Genomic DNA, 13,448 nt, shown 5'->3' on the forward strand with positions numbered 1-13,448 from the left:
ATCTTCTTGGGTGATAGTTGTTTGATCTTGCTGAAAAACTAAAACTTTTGCGCTCACGAAAACAATTCTCGTTTCTAACTAGAGAGCGATAAAATACCAATTCTTTTGCAGAAGATTAATATACAAATTTCCCAGGTCGTCCTAATTTTCAGAGTTTTTGGAGTTACAGAAGTATTCAAAATATCCAGATTGCTACAGACTGTTCTGTTTTTGACAGATTCTGTTTTTTTGCGTTGTGTGCTTGTTTTGAGATATGATGATGTGATATGTGAGTCATGTTGATGAGAAATTATGCTTTAGTGAGAATATTGGTGTTAAGGTTTGTGATTCCCTATGCAAGCACGAAAGTCAATAGTCATGCAATGAAATTATATCCTACTTGTGGTGCATTATTCAGTGTTAATTATGATGAATGCTCGCTTATGAGATTATTCATTTCTTGGTTGGTCGCTTCTCAATCTTTTGCTTGCCTTCATTTTGCACTATGTATGATCACTACTTGTGCATCCAAAATCCTTTAAACTAGTTTTTCCACATGAGTGCACTATATCTACCTATATGCGGTATACTTTTGCCGTTCTAAGCAAATTTGTGTGTGCCATCTCTAATATTCAAAATAAATTTCTCTTTTGTGTGCTCGTACCGCTCGTGAGGCGGTGAGGGGTGGCTAATATTTTTGTAGCAACCCAACCCGAATGGGTCAAGTCTTTGTGCTTAAGTGTCATCCCTGGATCGGTATGCTGACACACAGTACTTGAGGATTTATAATAGATGTAAATCACATGTATAAAGTAACGTAAATACTATTACCTCAATCCATATAGCGTAAGTAACAACAAAGTTGTGGATTTCCATCAACACCAACGGCAAAGTTGAGTGTAGACATCGTAACCCTAACGTATCACTTACTCGTCGTAAGATTCCTGCAGCATGAGACGTTGCAGCCATGTAGGTCAGTACATTGAATGTACTGGCAATTTCACACTGTAGAGCAATGCTGAAATAATGGCTATCACTACATGCATATTTGGCTGGTGGAGGCTCTAAGTTTAAATTTTGCATAAAGCTATTTTTTCCCTACAACAAAGGAATATATTTTATTTAACTACAAAGTTTGTTGATAATATTGAGAAGGTAACCCCAACTCAATCCCAAATTAAAAGTTTAATAACCCGACAAATTAATTAAGTAGAGTGATGAGATCAACATAATAACTCAAGCACCAAATACTCAAGATGTCCATAATCGGGGACATGGCTAATCATGATTAGTTTGCACACTCTGCAGAGGTTTGCGCACTTTTCCCCACAAGACTCGATCTCCTCCATTGAATTTCTCGCACTACATGATGTTTGAGAAACGGATGACCGAGGCACAGTCTTTCAAAATCATTAACTCTTTACGATGGGTAGACCGTACCACCTACATCCCCTACATCTGCTAGTCTACCACTGAAAGAGGTCACACAACATACTCAACTATGCCAGAGCCCATAATGGCTTGTGGCTGCACACAGAAGTTTCCAGCATGAATAACATTATGATCCCTTTGAGCCTGGGTGGCGAACCATAGGATGATCACACGGATACCCCGGGATCTCCTTGGACAACACCGGATTCCCCAAGTGCCCACAAACAATCCACCCAGATGTGTATTAAAGTAGCCACCTTAAGTTTCCCTTAGTTAATAATAACTCTCACATATTTCATGAATTCTCTCAAAACCAATCCACGTCTACGAGTATATCATAGCAGTATAAGCATAACGTAGCAATACCCAGGGTTTGAATAAAAGGAAATAGGTTCCTACCTCATCATCTACTCCCTAGTACCCACATGTTATCAAGTCCTACTCATGCAATGTTTGAAAGTTGAAACTAATGCATAACAACTGGGTAATAAAGGGATATGATCAAAGTGTGAACTTGCCTTGTACTGGTAATGAAGATGATTCACACTCATAACTCCTAATAGTTCTAGACATCACACTCCATTCAATCTATCATGAGCAAGCAATTGCATACATAAGCACTCATGCAAAAGAATCGAAGAAAAGATCTCGGAAAACTTCGAAAACAAGAAATTAACTCTTGCAACAGAAAAAAATTTCTAACAGGACCAAAATTGGGTGGATTTGGTCTTATCAGAAAGTTTAGGTCAAGAGCTTTGATTAGCAAAAAGAATCAACTAAATCGGACTTATAAAACTCAAGTTATGAACGAAAGAAGTTCAAATTCAAATATGTTTGAAATCAAATTTTAAATTTTCAGAGACAGGTTTAAGTTGATTATCGGGATAGAGGGGATCATAACGAAGAAGTGGGTGTTCGTTTCGCTTGATTTGGATAAGAGAGCAAAAAATTGTGATCATTTGAAGATTAGGGGCTAAACTGTAAATAAACTAATTGCATCTAAGTCCCTGGTCGAAATTAAAACAGAAAAAGAAAAACCTAACGAACGAACGTTCGCTAAACAGATCTAATCTAATGAATGCGTTTGCTACAGAACCTAAACTAGCATACGTCCACTGAATAACCTAACTAAATTTAGAAACCGGGTTTTACAAAAAACCGAGAAAACCAAAAATAAACCGGATCGAACCGGGGTGACGGTTTTAACGGTCCACGGCGGTTTCGTCATTGGAAGCGGTTTCCGGCAGTAGTGGCGTGCTTTGGCAACGGCGGGCGGCGGCAACGCGGGCAACGACGGCTATGGGGCGACAGCGAGCGGCGGCGCGATAGCAGGCAGCAGTGGCTGCAGCGCGGCAGCAGGCGGCAGTGTCACGGGTGAGGCGTGGCTGCGGCGGCGGTGGAGATGTAGTGGCGGCGGCGATGTGAGGCCGCGGCGCTGGTTGATGAAGAGGAGAGAGAGGCCGGGGCGGCTTTATAGGAGGGAGGCGGGGCGGTGGCGTGAGGGAGGGGCAAGGCGACGGAGGAGTCTGGGGCGATGGCGTGAGGGAGGGGCAAGGCGGCGGAGGAGTCCGGGGCGGACTCGCGCTCCGATGGCGGCGCGACAGCGTACTGGAGACGGAGTCGAGCGGGAGGTCGAGGACGGTGCGCGGTTGGGCTGGGCCATGGCCTGGCCAGGTTGGCTGGGCCGGCCCAGTCGGCGGACGATGTTTTTTGAAACAATTTTATAGAAAATAAAAAATAAAATAAAATAAAATAAAAAATATATACTATAGGCATATAATATATCATAATTTTCAGAAAAACATTTTCTACAACATGAACATTTTTCTAGCATCAAATAAAATTCACAAAAATTTAAATAAAGCAAAAAGTGCTACTAGTTCAATAAAAACCCATAAAATCATTTTAAAAATACCAAAATGATTTCAAAACCATTTTTCTCCAATTTTCTACTGTAGGGAATCATTTTACCCTATTTTCAATATATTTTATTTTTGGAGAAAAATAATTTGAATAAAAACCAAATAACTCTAAAATGAAAATAATTTCATAGGGACTTAAATTTGATTTCTTTTAAGCTTTCAATTCATATTTTATATGTTTTGAAGAAGTCATTTTATCTTCTCTCTAGAAAATCATTGAGTTGCATAAAGTTTCTGAATTTGAAATATTTCCAAATGAAATTCAAATATTTTCAAAAACCCTTTTCATTTATTTAAATGGAAGATGTCATATGATTTTCACTCCAGGGTTTTGTAACTGAAAAGAATTTGAATTCATGGAGATCATAAATGCAAGGTGAAAGTTTGGGAAAGTCCTTTTATTCCCTCTCATTTAACTTTCAAAAGTTTCAAATTTCCACTCAATTTCACACCACAAATCGCACAAGCAATCAATATTACTTAATTAATATAACATTCCAAAATTTAGAATTTTTGGATGTTACAATTTTCCATGCTAGATATGTTATTCTCATGATGAGTGTTTATTCCTTGTCATTACACGGGAGTAAGGCAAAGGTATTAGGGATGCCCAGTCCCGAAATGAAAAATAAATTTACTTTATATTGTCAAATAATAAATTCCTTGGGAAGTGTTGCTATGGAAGGCACCCGTGGATACGGTTAGCCATGAAAAGTGAAAGTATGGTGGAAAAAGGAATAAACTTTAATTTCTGTTTGGTAACCGCCTATGATATATCTAGCAAGGAAAGTGTTGGGAACTCTAAGTCGTTTTCGTTGGTGGGAAAAGTACGCCTCTCAAAATGTTTTTATCTCTCAATTTTTGCTTTGAGCTCTGACACCTCTACAAACCCCTACTTCCCTCTGCGAAGGGCCTTTCTTTTACTTTATGCATTTTTGAATTTGAGTCTCCATCTTATCTTATAAAAGCACCAACTACGAGGCACTATGATCGTACTTGAGCATTGGGTGTAGTTAATATGCGAGTGTGTTTCATGAATGTATCAATGATTGAGCATGATGGGCTAGGGATAGCTTATTTTAGCATTGATATTTTGAAAGACATGGTTGCTTGTTGATATGCTTGAGTATTTAAGTTATCATGTCAAAACTAGACTATTTCTTTGAACAATATAAAAGTCGAAATGTCCATGCTATAAACAAAAGAATATGAGATGACATGTTAGGCAGCATTCCACATCAAAAATTATGTTTTTATCATTTACCTACTCAAGGACGAGCAGGAATTAAGCTTGGGGATGTTGATACGTCTCCAACGTATCTATAATTTTTGATTGTTCCATGCTGTTATATTACCAATCTTGGATGTTTTATATTCATTTTAGAGTCATTTTATATCATTTTTTGGTACTAACCTATTGACATAGTGCCAAGTGTGAGTTGCTGTTTCTTGCATGTTTTTTACATCGCAGGTAATCAATATCAAATGGAGTCCAAACGCAGCGAAACTTTTTGTGGATTTTTTTGGACCAGAAGACAACCAATGGGCCGAAGAAGCACCTGGGGGCTGCTCCGAGCGGAGCACAACCCACCAGGGCGCGCCTGGGCCTCCAGGCGTGCCCTGGTGGGTTTGTGCCCACCTTGGGTGCCCCCAGACTGCCTTGATAACACAAGTATAGGGGATCACAACCGTTTTCGAGGGTAGAGTATTCAACCCAAATTTATAGATTCAACACAAGGGGAGCCAAAGAATATGTGAAGGTATTAGCAGCTGAGTTTTCAATTCAACCATGCCTGGAGATTAATTCTCTGCAGCAACGTGATCAGTAGCAAAGTAATATGATAGTTTTGATAATAGTAGCAGCAGCAATGGTAATGGTAACAGTGATAATAGTAGCGATAGCAGTATCGACTTAGCAAGAACAATATAAGATAAATTCGTAGGCATTGGATCGGTGACTTGTTGGATGATATTCATCATGAGACAGTTATAACCTAGGGCGATATGACACTAGCTCCAGCTCATCAATATAATGTAGGCATGTATTCCATAAATAGTCATACGTGCTTATGGAAAGAACCTGCATGACATCTTTTGTCCTACCCTCCCGTGGCAGCGGGGTCCTATCGAAAACTAAGGGATATTAAGGCCTCCTTTTAATAGAGAACCGGAACAATGCATTAACACACGGTGAATACATGAACTCCTCAAACTATGGTCATCACCGAGAGTGGTCCCGACTATTGTCACTCCGGGGTTGCCGGATCATAACACGTAGTAGGTGACTATAACTTGCAAGATCGTTTCTAGAACACGGATATAATGGTGATAACATAAACGGTTCAGATCTGAAATCATGGTACCCAGGTCCAAAGTGACAAGCATTAAGCATGGCAAAGTCATAGCAACATCAATCTTAGAACATAGTGGATACTAGGGATCAAGCCCTAACAAAACTAACTCGATTAGATGATGAATCTCATCTGACTCCTCACCGACCAGTGAGCCTACGAAGGAATTACTCACTCCCGGTGGGGAGCATCATGGAATTGGCGACGGAGAAGGGTTGGTGATGCCGAAGAATGAAGATCCCCCTCTCTGGAGCCCCAAACAGACTCCAGATCTGGCCTCCCGATGAAGAACATGAGGTGACGGCGGCTCCGTCTCGTGGATCGCGATAATTCTTTCTCCTTGATTTTTCTGAAAAATAGGTATTTATGGAGTTGGAATTAGGGTCTGTGGGGCCACTAGGTGGGGACAACCCACCTGAGTGCGCCAGGAGGGGGGCGTGCCCTAGTGGGTTGTACCCACACAGGTGCCCCCCTCCAGTGGTTCTTGGCTCCAGAAATTCTTGTTTATTGTATTAAAATTCCTCGCGAAGTTTCGTTCCATTCCGAGAAGTTTTATTCCTGCACAAAAACACCACCATGGTAGTTCTACTGAGAACATCGTCAGTCCGGGGTTAGTTTCATTCAAATCATGCAAATTAGAGTCCAAAACAAGAGGAAAAGCATTAGGAAAAGTAGATACATTGGAGACGTATCAACTCCCCCAAGCTTAAACCTTTGCTTGTCCTCAAGCAATTCAGTTGATAAACTGAAAGTGAAAAAGAAAAACTTTTACGAACTCTTTTGCTCTTGTTTGCATAAATAAGCTTAAACAACACCCAGGTTTTCAGCCAACATTATAACTAACCATGCCGACAGTAACTCTTAAAGATTATATTAACTCATATCAATGACATAATCAGCTAGCGAGCAATAATAATATATCTCAAACAGCAACACGTTGTCTAAACAACCATGATATAATATGACAATAGTTGTATCTCGCTAGCCCTTTCTGAGACTGCAAAACATAAATGCAGAGCACCTCCGAAGTCCAAGCAGTGACTACACATTGTAATTCATGGTAGAAAAGATCCAGTCATGATGCACCCAACATTAGCTACACACAATGCATAAGTCATGACAGTAGTGCTCTTAGGTTCTGGCGCTTGTTTTAGAAGGTGATGACACAACATAAAAGTAAATAGATAGTCCCTTCGCAGAGGGAAGCAGTGATTTGCAGAGGTGCCAGAGCTCAGGTTTTTAAAACAGAGGTAAATGATATTTGATACGTCCATTTTGCATCATGTTTTCTTACTGTTATTTAAGATGTTTTTATCCATAATAATGTTTTTGGGGTAATTCTAATGCCATTTCTCTCATAATATGCAAGGTATACACAAAGAGGGAGAATTCCGGCAGCTGGAAATCTAGACCTAGAAAAGCTACGTCAGGCGACCTATTCTGTACAACTCCAAATAAGCTAAAACTTCATGGAGAATTTTTATGGAATATTTGATGAATATTGGAGCAAATAACTACCAGAGGGGGCCCACCAGGTGGGCACAACTCACCAGGGCACGCCAGGAGCCCAGGCGCACCCTAGTGGGTTGTGCTCACCCAGGCCCACCTCCGGTGCCCATCTTCTGGTATATAAGTCATTTTGACCTAGAAAAAATAAGGGGAGGACTTTCGGGACGGAGCGGCGCCGTCTCGAGGCAAAACTTGGGCAGGAGCACTTTTGCCCTCCGGTGGAGTGATTCCGCCAGAGGAACTTCCCTCCTGGAGGGGGAAATAATCGTCATCATCATCACCAACAACTCTCCCATCTTGGGGAGGGCAATCTCCATCAACATCTTCAACAACACCATCTGCTCTCAAACCCTAGTTCATCTCTTGTGTTCAATCTTGTTACCAGAACTATAGATTGGTGCTTGTGGGTGACTAGTAGTGTTGATTACATCTTGTAGTTGATTTCTATATGGTTTATTTGGTGGAAGATTATATGTTCAGATCCAATATGCTATTTAATACCCCTCTAATCTTGAGCATGATTATCATTTGTGAGTAGTTACTTTTGTTCTTGAGGTCACGGGAGAAATCATGTTGCAAGTAATCATGTGAACTTGATATGTGTTCGATATTTTGATAGTATGTATGTTGTGATTCCCTTAGTGGTGTCATGTGAACGTCGACTACATGACACTTCACCATATTTGGGCCTAAGGGAATGCATTGTGGAGTAGCAATTAGATGATGGGTTGTGAGAGCGACAGAAGCTTAAACCCCAGTTTATGTGCTATTCCGTAAGGGATCGATTGGATCCAAAAGTTTAATGCTATGGTTAGAATTTATTCTTAATACTTTTCTCATAGTTGCAGACGCTTGAGGGAGGGTTAATCATAAGTAGGAGGTTTGTTCAAGTAAGAAAAACACCTAAGCACCGGTCCACCCACATATCAAATTATCAAAGTACCACACACGAATTAAACCAACATGATGAAAGTGACTAGATGAAAATCCCGTGTACCCTCAAGAACGCTTTGCTTATTATAAGAGACCGTTTTGGCCTATCCTTTGCATCAAAAGGATTGGGCTACCTTGCTGCACTTTTTCTACTATTATCATTACTTGCTTGTTACAAATTACCTTGCTATCAAACTACTCTGCTACATGCAATTTCAGCACTTGCAGACATTACCTTGTTGAAAACCACTTGTCATTTCCTTCTGCTCCTCGTTGGGTTCGACACTCTTACTTATCAAAAAGAGATACAATTGATCCCCTATACTTGTGGGTCATCAAGGCTATTTTATGGCACCATTGCCGGGGAGTGAAGCGCCTTTGGCAAGTGGAATTTGGTAAGGAAACATTTATATAGTGTGCTGAAATTTATTGTCACTTGTTACTATGGAAAACAATCCTTTAAGGGGTTTGTTCGGGGTATCTTCACCTCGACCGGAACCACAATTAGCTATCTCTCAACCTACTGCACCTACTGAAAATATTGAATATGAAATTCCTTTGGGTATGATAGAACAACTGCTAGCTAATCCTTATGTAGGAGGCGGAACCGAACATCCTGATATGCACTTGATATATGTAGAACAAATTTGTGGATTGTTCAAGCTTGCAGGTTTACCCGGAGATGAAGTTATGAAGAAGGTTTTTGCTTTATCTTTGAAGGTAAAGGCATTGGCATGGTATAGGATATGCGATGATATTGGATCTTGGAATTGGAATCATTTGAAATTGGAGTTCCATTAAAAAAATTATCCTATGCATCTAGTTCATCGTGATCGGAATTATATATATAATTTTTGGCCTCGTGAAGGAGAAAGTATCTCTCTAGCTTGGGGGAGGCTTAAGTCAATGTTATATTCATGCCCCAATCATGAAGACGACTATTATCCAGAACTTTTATGCTCGACTTTTTCGTAATGATCAAACCATGCTTGATACTTCTTGTGATGGTTCTTTTATGAAGAAGACTATTGAATTCCAGTGGGATCTTTTGGAAAGAATTAAACGCAACTTTGAAGATGTATGACTGCTATATTCTCTGACTTTTGTGAAAAGATTGTAGAGGTTTTCATGGATGACTTCTCTGTTTGTGGGAAGTATTTTGATGATTGTTTAATTAATCTTGATCGAGTTTTGCAGAGATGTGAACAAACAAATCTTGACTTGAATTGGGAGAAGTGCCACTTTATGGTTAATGAAGGCATTGTCTTGGGTCATAAAATTTCTGAAAGAGGTATTGAAGTGGACAAAGCTAAGGTTGATGCAATTGAGAAAATGCCATGTCCTAACGATATAAAAGCTATTCGTAGTTTCTTAGGTCATGCTAGTTTCTATAGGATATTCCTTCTATTTTTGATGATTATTGTTTAGAAGCCTTTGAAACACTCAAGAAAGCCTTAATTTCTGCACCTATTGTTCAACCACCTGAGTGGAACTTGACTTTTGAAATTATGTGTGATGCTAGTGATTATCCTATTGGTGTTGTTCTAGGACAGAGAGTTGATAAGAAACTGGATGTTATTCATTATGCTAGTAAAACTCTAGACAGTGCTCAAACAAATTATGCTACTATTGAAAAAGAATTCTTAGCAGTGGTGTTTGCTTGTGATAAATTTAGTCCTTATATTGTTGATTCCAAAGTAACTGTTCACACAGACCATGCTGCTATTAAATATCTTATGGAAAAGAAAGATGCAAAACCTAGACTTATTCGATGGGTTCTCTTGTTACAAGAATTTGATTTACATATCATTGATAGAAAAGGAGCTGAGAACCCCATAGCCGATAATTTATCTAGGCTTGAAAATGTACCTGATGACCCACTACCTATTGATGATAGTTTTCCTGATGAGCAGTTAGCTGAAATAAATGTTGCTCAAAGTACTCCTTGGTATGCTGATTATGCTAATTACATTGTTGGTAAATATTTACGCCTAGCTTTACATACCAACAAAAGAAAAAAATCTATGATTTAAGACATTACTTTTGGGATGACCCACATCTTTATAAAGAAGGAGTAGATGGTATTATTACACGTTGTGTACCTCAGCCTGAACAAGGACAAATCCTACGTAAATGTCACTCCGAAGCTTATGGAGGGCATCATGCTGGAGATCGAACTGCTCACAAGGTATTGCAATCTGGATTTTATTGGCTTACTCTCTTCAAGGATGCACGTAAGTTCGTCTTATCTTGTGATGAATGTCAAAGAATAGGTAATATTGGTAAGCGTCAAGAAATGCCTATGAATTATTCGCTTGCTGTTGAGCCATTTGATGTTTGGGGATTTGATTACATGGGACCTTTGAAAGCACAAGTGCTCCCTGGGTGATTTTGGCAATTAATGCCAACATATCACTTGTTGGACAAATGTTTTTATCTAGTATATTTCAGATAAGTTCAACAAATGGAGTGGCATGGACGAGAGGATGTGGAACCCCTACAAGATGCTAAGAACAAAGGATTGGCAAAAGCTCAAAAGCTCAAGACTCTGCACCTTCATTTTATTGATCCGGGATCACATTGAGTCCATAGGAAAGCCAATACTATTAAAAGGGGATGAGGTGTTGCTTAATGGCTTGCTTGCTCAAAGTGCTTAGTGATATGCTCCAACGCCCTCAACCACTTTCTCACATCCACATATGTCCCAAACCAAAAGTCAAACTCGCCCCCACCAATTTGATCTATCCAGCGCCATCGAGTTCACTTGACATAGCCACTACCAGAAACCCTAATCAGTTCGGTCTCACCGATGGGATATCGGTCTCACCGAAATGGGCTTGCAAACTCTCTATTACCTGTTGCAATAATTTCGGTCTCACCGAGATATGCAATCGGTCCCACCGAGTTTGCTTGACCAACTCTCTGTTTTTTTTATTACCAAAATCGGTCCCGCCGAGTTTGTGTAATCGGTCAAACCGAGTTGAGGTTTTACCCTAACCCTAGCACATCGGTCCCACCGAGTTGATCATATCGGTCCCATCGAAATGCCTAACATTCACATTTTGAACTAAATCGGTCTGACCAAGTTTCCTGCTTCGGTCCCATCGAGTTTGGAGAATTGTGTGTAACGACTAGATTTTGTGTGGAGGCTATATATACCCCTCCATCCACTCTTCATTCATGGAGAGAGCCATCAGAACGTGCCTACACTTCCAACATACATTTTCTGAGAGAGAACCACCTACTCATGTGTTGAGACCAAGATATTCCATTCCAACCATATGAATCTTGATCTCTAGCCTTCCCCAAGTTGCTTTCCACTCAAATCATCTTTTCGACCAAATCCAAATTCGTGAGAGAGAGTTGAGTGTTGGGGAGACTATCATTTGAAGCACAAGAGCAAGGAGTTCATCATCAACACACCATCTAGTACCTTTTGGAGAGTGGTGTCTCCTAGATTGGTTAGGTGTCACTTGGGAGCCTCTGACAAGATTGTGGAGTTGAACCAAGGAGTTTGTACGGGTAAGGAGATCGCCTACTTCGTGAAGATCTACCCTAGTGAGGCAAGTCCTTCGTGGGCGATGGCCATGATGGGATAGACAAGGTTGCTTCTTCGTGGACCCTTCGTGGGTGGAGCCCTCTGTGGACTCGCGCAACCGTTACCCTTCGTGGGTTGAAGTCTCCATCAACGTGGATGTACGATAGCACCACCTATCGGAACCATGCCAAAAATCTCCATGTCTCCAATTGCGTTTGCACACTCCAATCCCATCCCTTTACTTTCTTGCATGTTTCATGCTTTCTTTTTGCTGCTCATATACTCTTTGCCATGCTTGCTTGAAATGTATTGTGAATGTTTAAACTTGTGGTAAAACTCCACCTTAACTTAAAGAAATTAAGAACTTCTACTTTTCTTTGTTGAGGGTCTAATCACCCCCCTCTAGACACCTCTTCTCGATCCTACAATTGGTATCAGAGCATTGGTCTCCATTGCTTTGGTTTAATTTCCATTGGAGGAAGATGGATGAGCCTACATTTGGGAGTCTTAGACATAGAGTGCCTATACTTGATGGAGAGTTCTTTCATGAGTGGAAAATTGAGATGCTTGAGATTTTCATTGAATATCACTTGAACGAACACATTACTACTCCTTGTACGCGCCTTGTTGACCCCTTGCATCCTACCCTTGATGAGTCTATTGACATGATCCATAATCTTTGAACTGTCAATTTAATCACTAGAGGATTACCTAGAAACTTGATTGCTAGCTTGCCTGCTCTTGATTGTGCCTACACCATATGGACATTTCTTGAGGAACGATTTCCAAATTATTCCTTGCAAAACTTAGATGAAATTCTTCATAAGTCTTTTACTTTGAGTAAGATGAGTTCCAATGATCCTAAATTTGGCGATTGTCTATTTGAGCTTACTAATCTGATGCGTGCCAAAGGAGATGTCGAAATCATTAGCAATATCATCTCCAAAGCCATTAGAATTCATAAAGATGATTATTGTGACGATCATTTATCTAATGAATCACAGTCTCTAGGAATTGATCCATCACAAGTCGATGTTGAACATGGATACTATGATGAGGATGATGATAGTGACTTTGATCTCGACGAGTCTATGAGACACTTTGGTCTTATGGCAAATCTTCGCGGCTACATGGGTGGAGTAAAGGAATGGGTTCTTGATAGTGGATGTACCGATCACATGACCAGAGATAAGGACATGTTTCGTGAGCTTGCTGAAAACAACGACCCTCGAAAGTATGTCACCTTTGGTGATAAATGACACGTCTCCAACGTATCTATAATTTTTTATTGTTCCATGCTATTATATTATCCATCTATGATGTTTTATATGCATTTATGCTATTTTATATGATTTTTGGGACTAACCTATTAACCTAGAGCCCAGTTCCAGTTTCTGTTTTCCTTGTTTTTGAGTTTTACAGAAAAGGAAAATCAAACAGAGTCCAATCGACTTAAAAATTCACGGAGATTGTCTTTGGACCAGAACAAGCCCACGGAGTACCGGAGATAGACCAGAGGAGTCCCGAGGCCACCATGAGGGTGGGGGGCGCGACCTACCCCTCTGGGCGTGCCCCCCTATCTCGTGGCTGCCTCGGGGACCCCACTGACTTGTTCCCGACTCCAACACGTCTTATATATACCCAAACTTCCAGAAAGAAACCTAGATCAGGAGTTCCGCCGCCGCAAGCCTCTGTAGCCACCGAAAACCAATCTAGACCCGTTCCGGCACCCTGCTAGAGGGGGGATCCCTCTCCGGTGGCCATCTTCATCATCCCACGTTCTCC

Source organism: Triticum aestivum, chromosome 3A, assembly GCF_018294505.1.
Source record: "Triticum aestivum cultivar Chinese Spring chromosome 3A, IWGSC CS RefSeq v2.1, whole genome shotgun sequence".
Lineage (NCBI taxonomy): Eukaryota > Viridiplantae > Streptophyta > Magnoliopsida > Poales > Poaceae > Triticum > Triticum aestivum.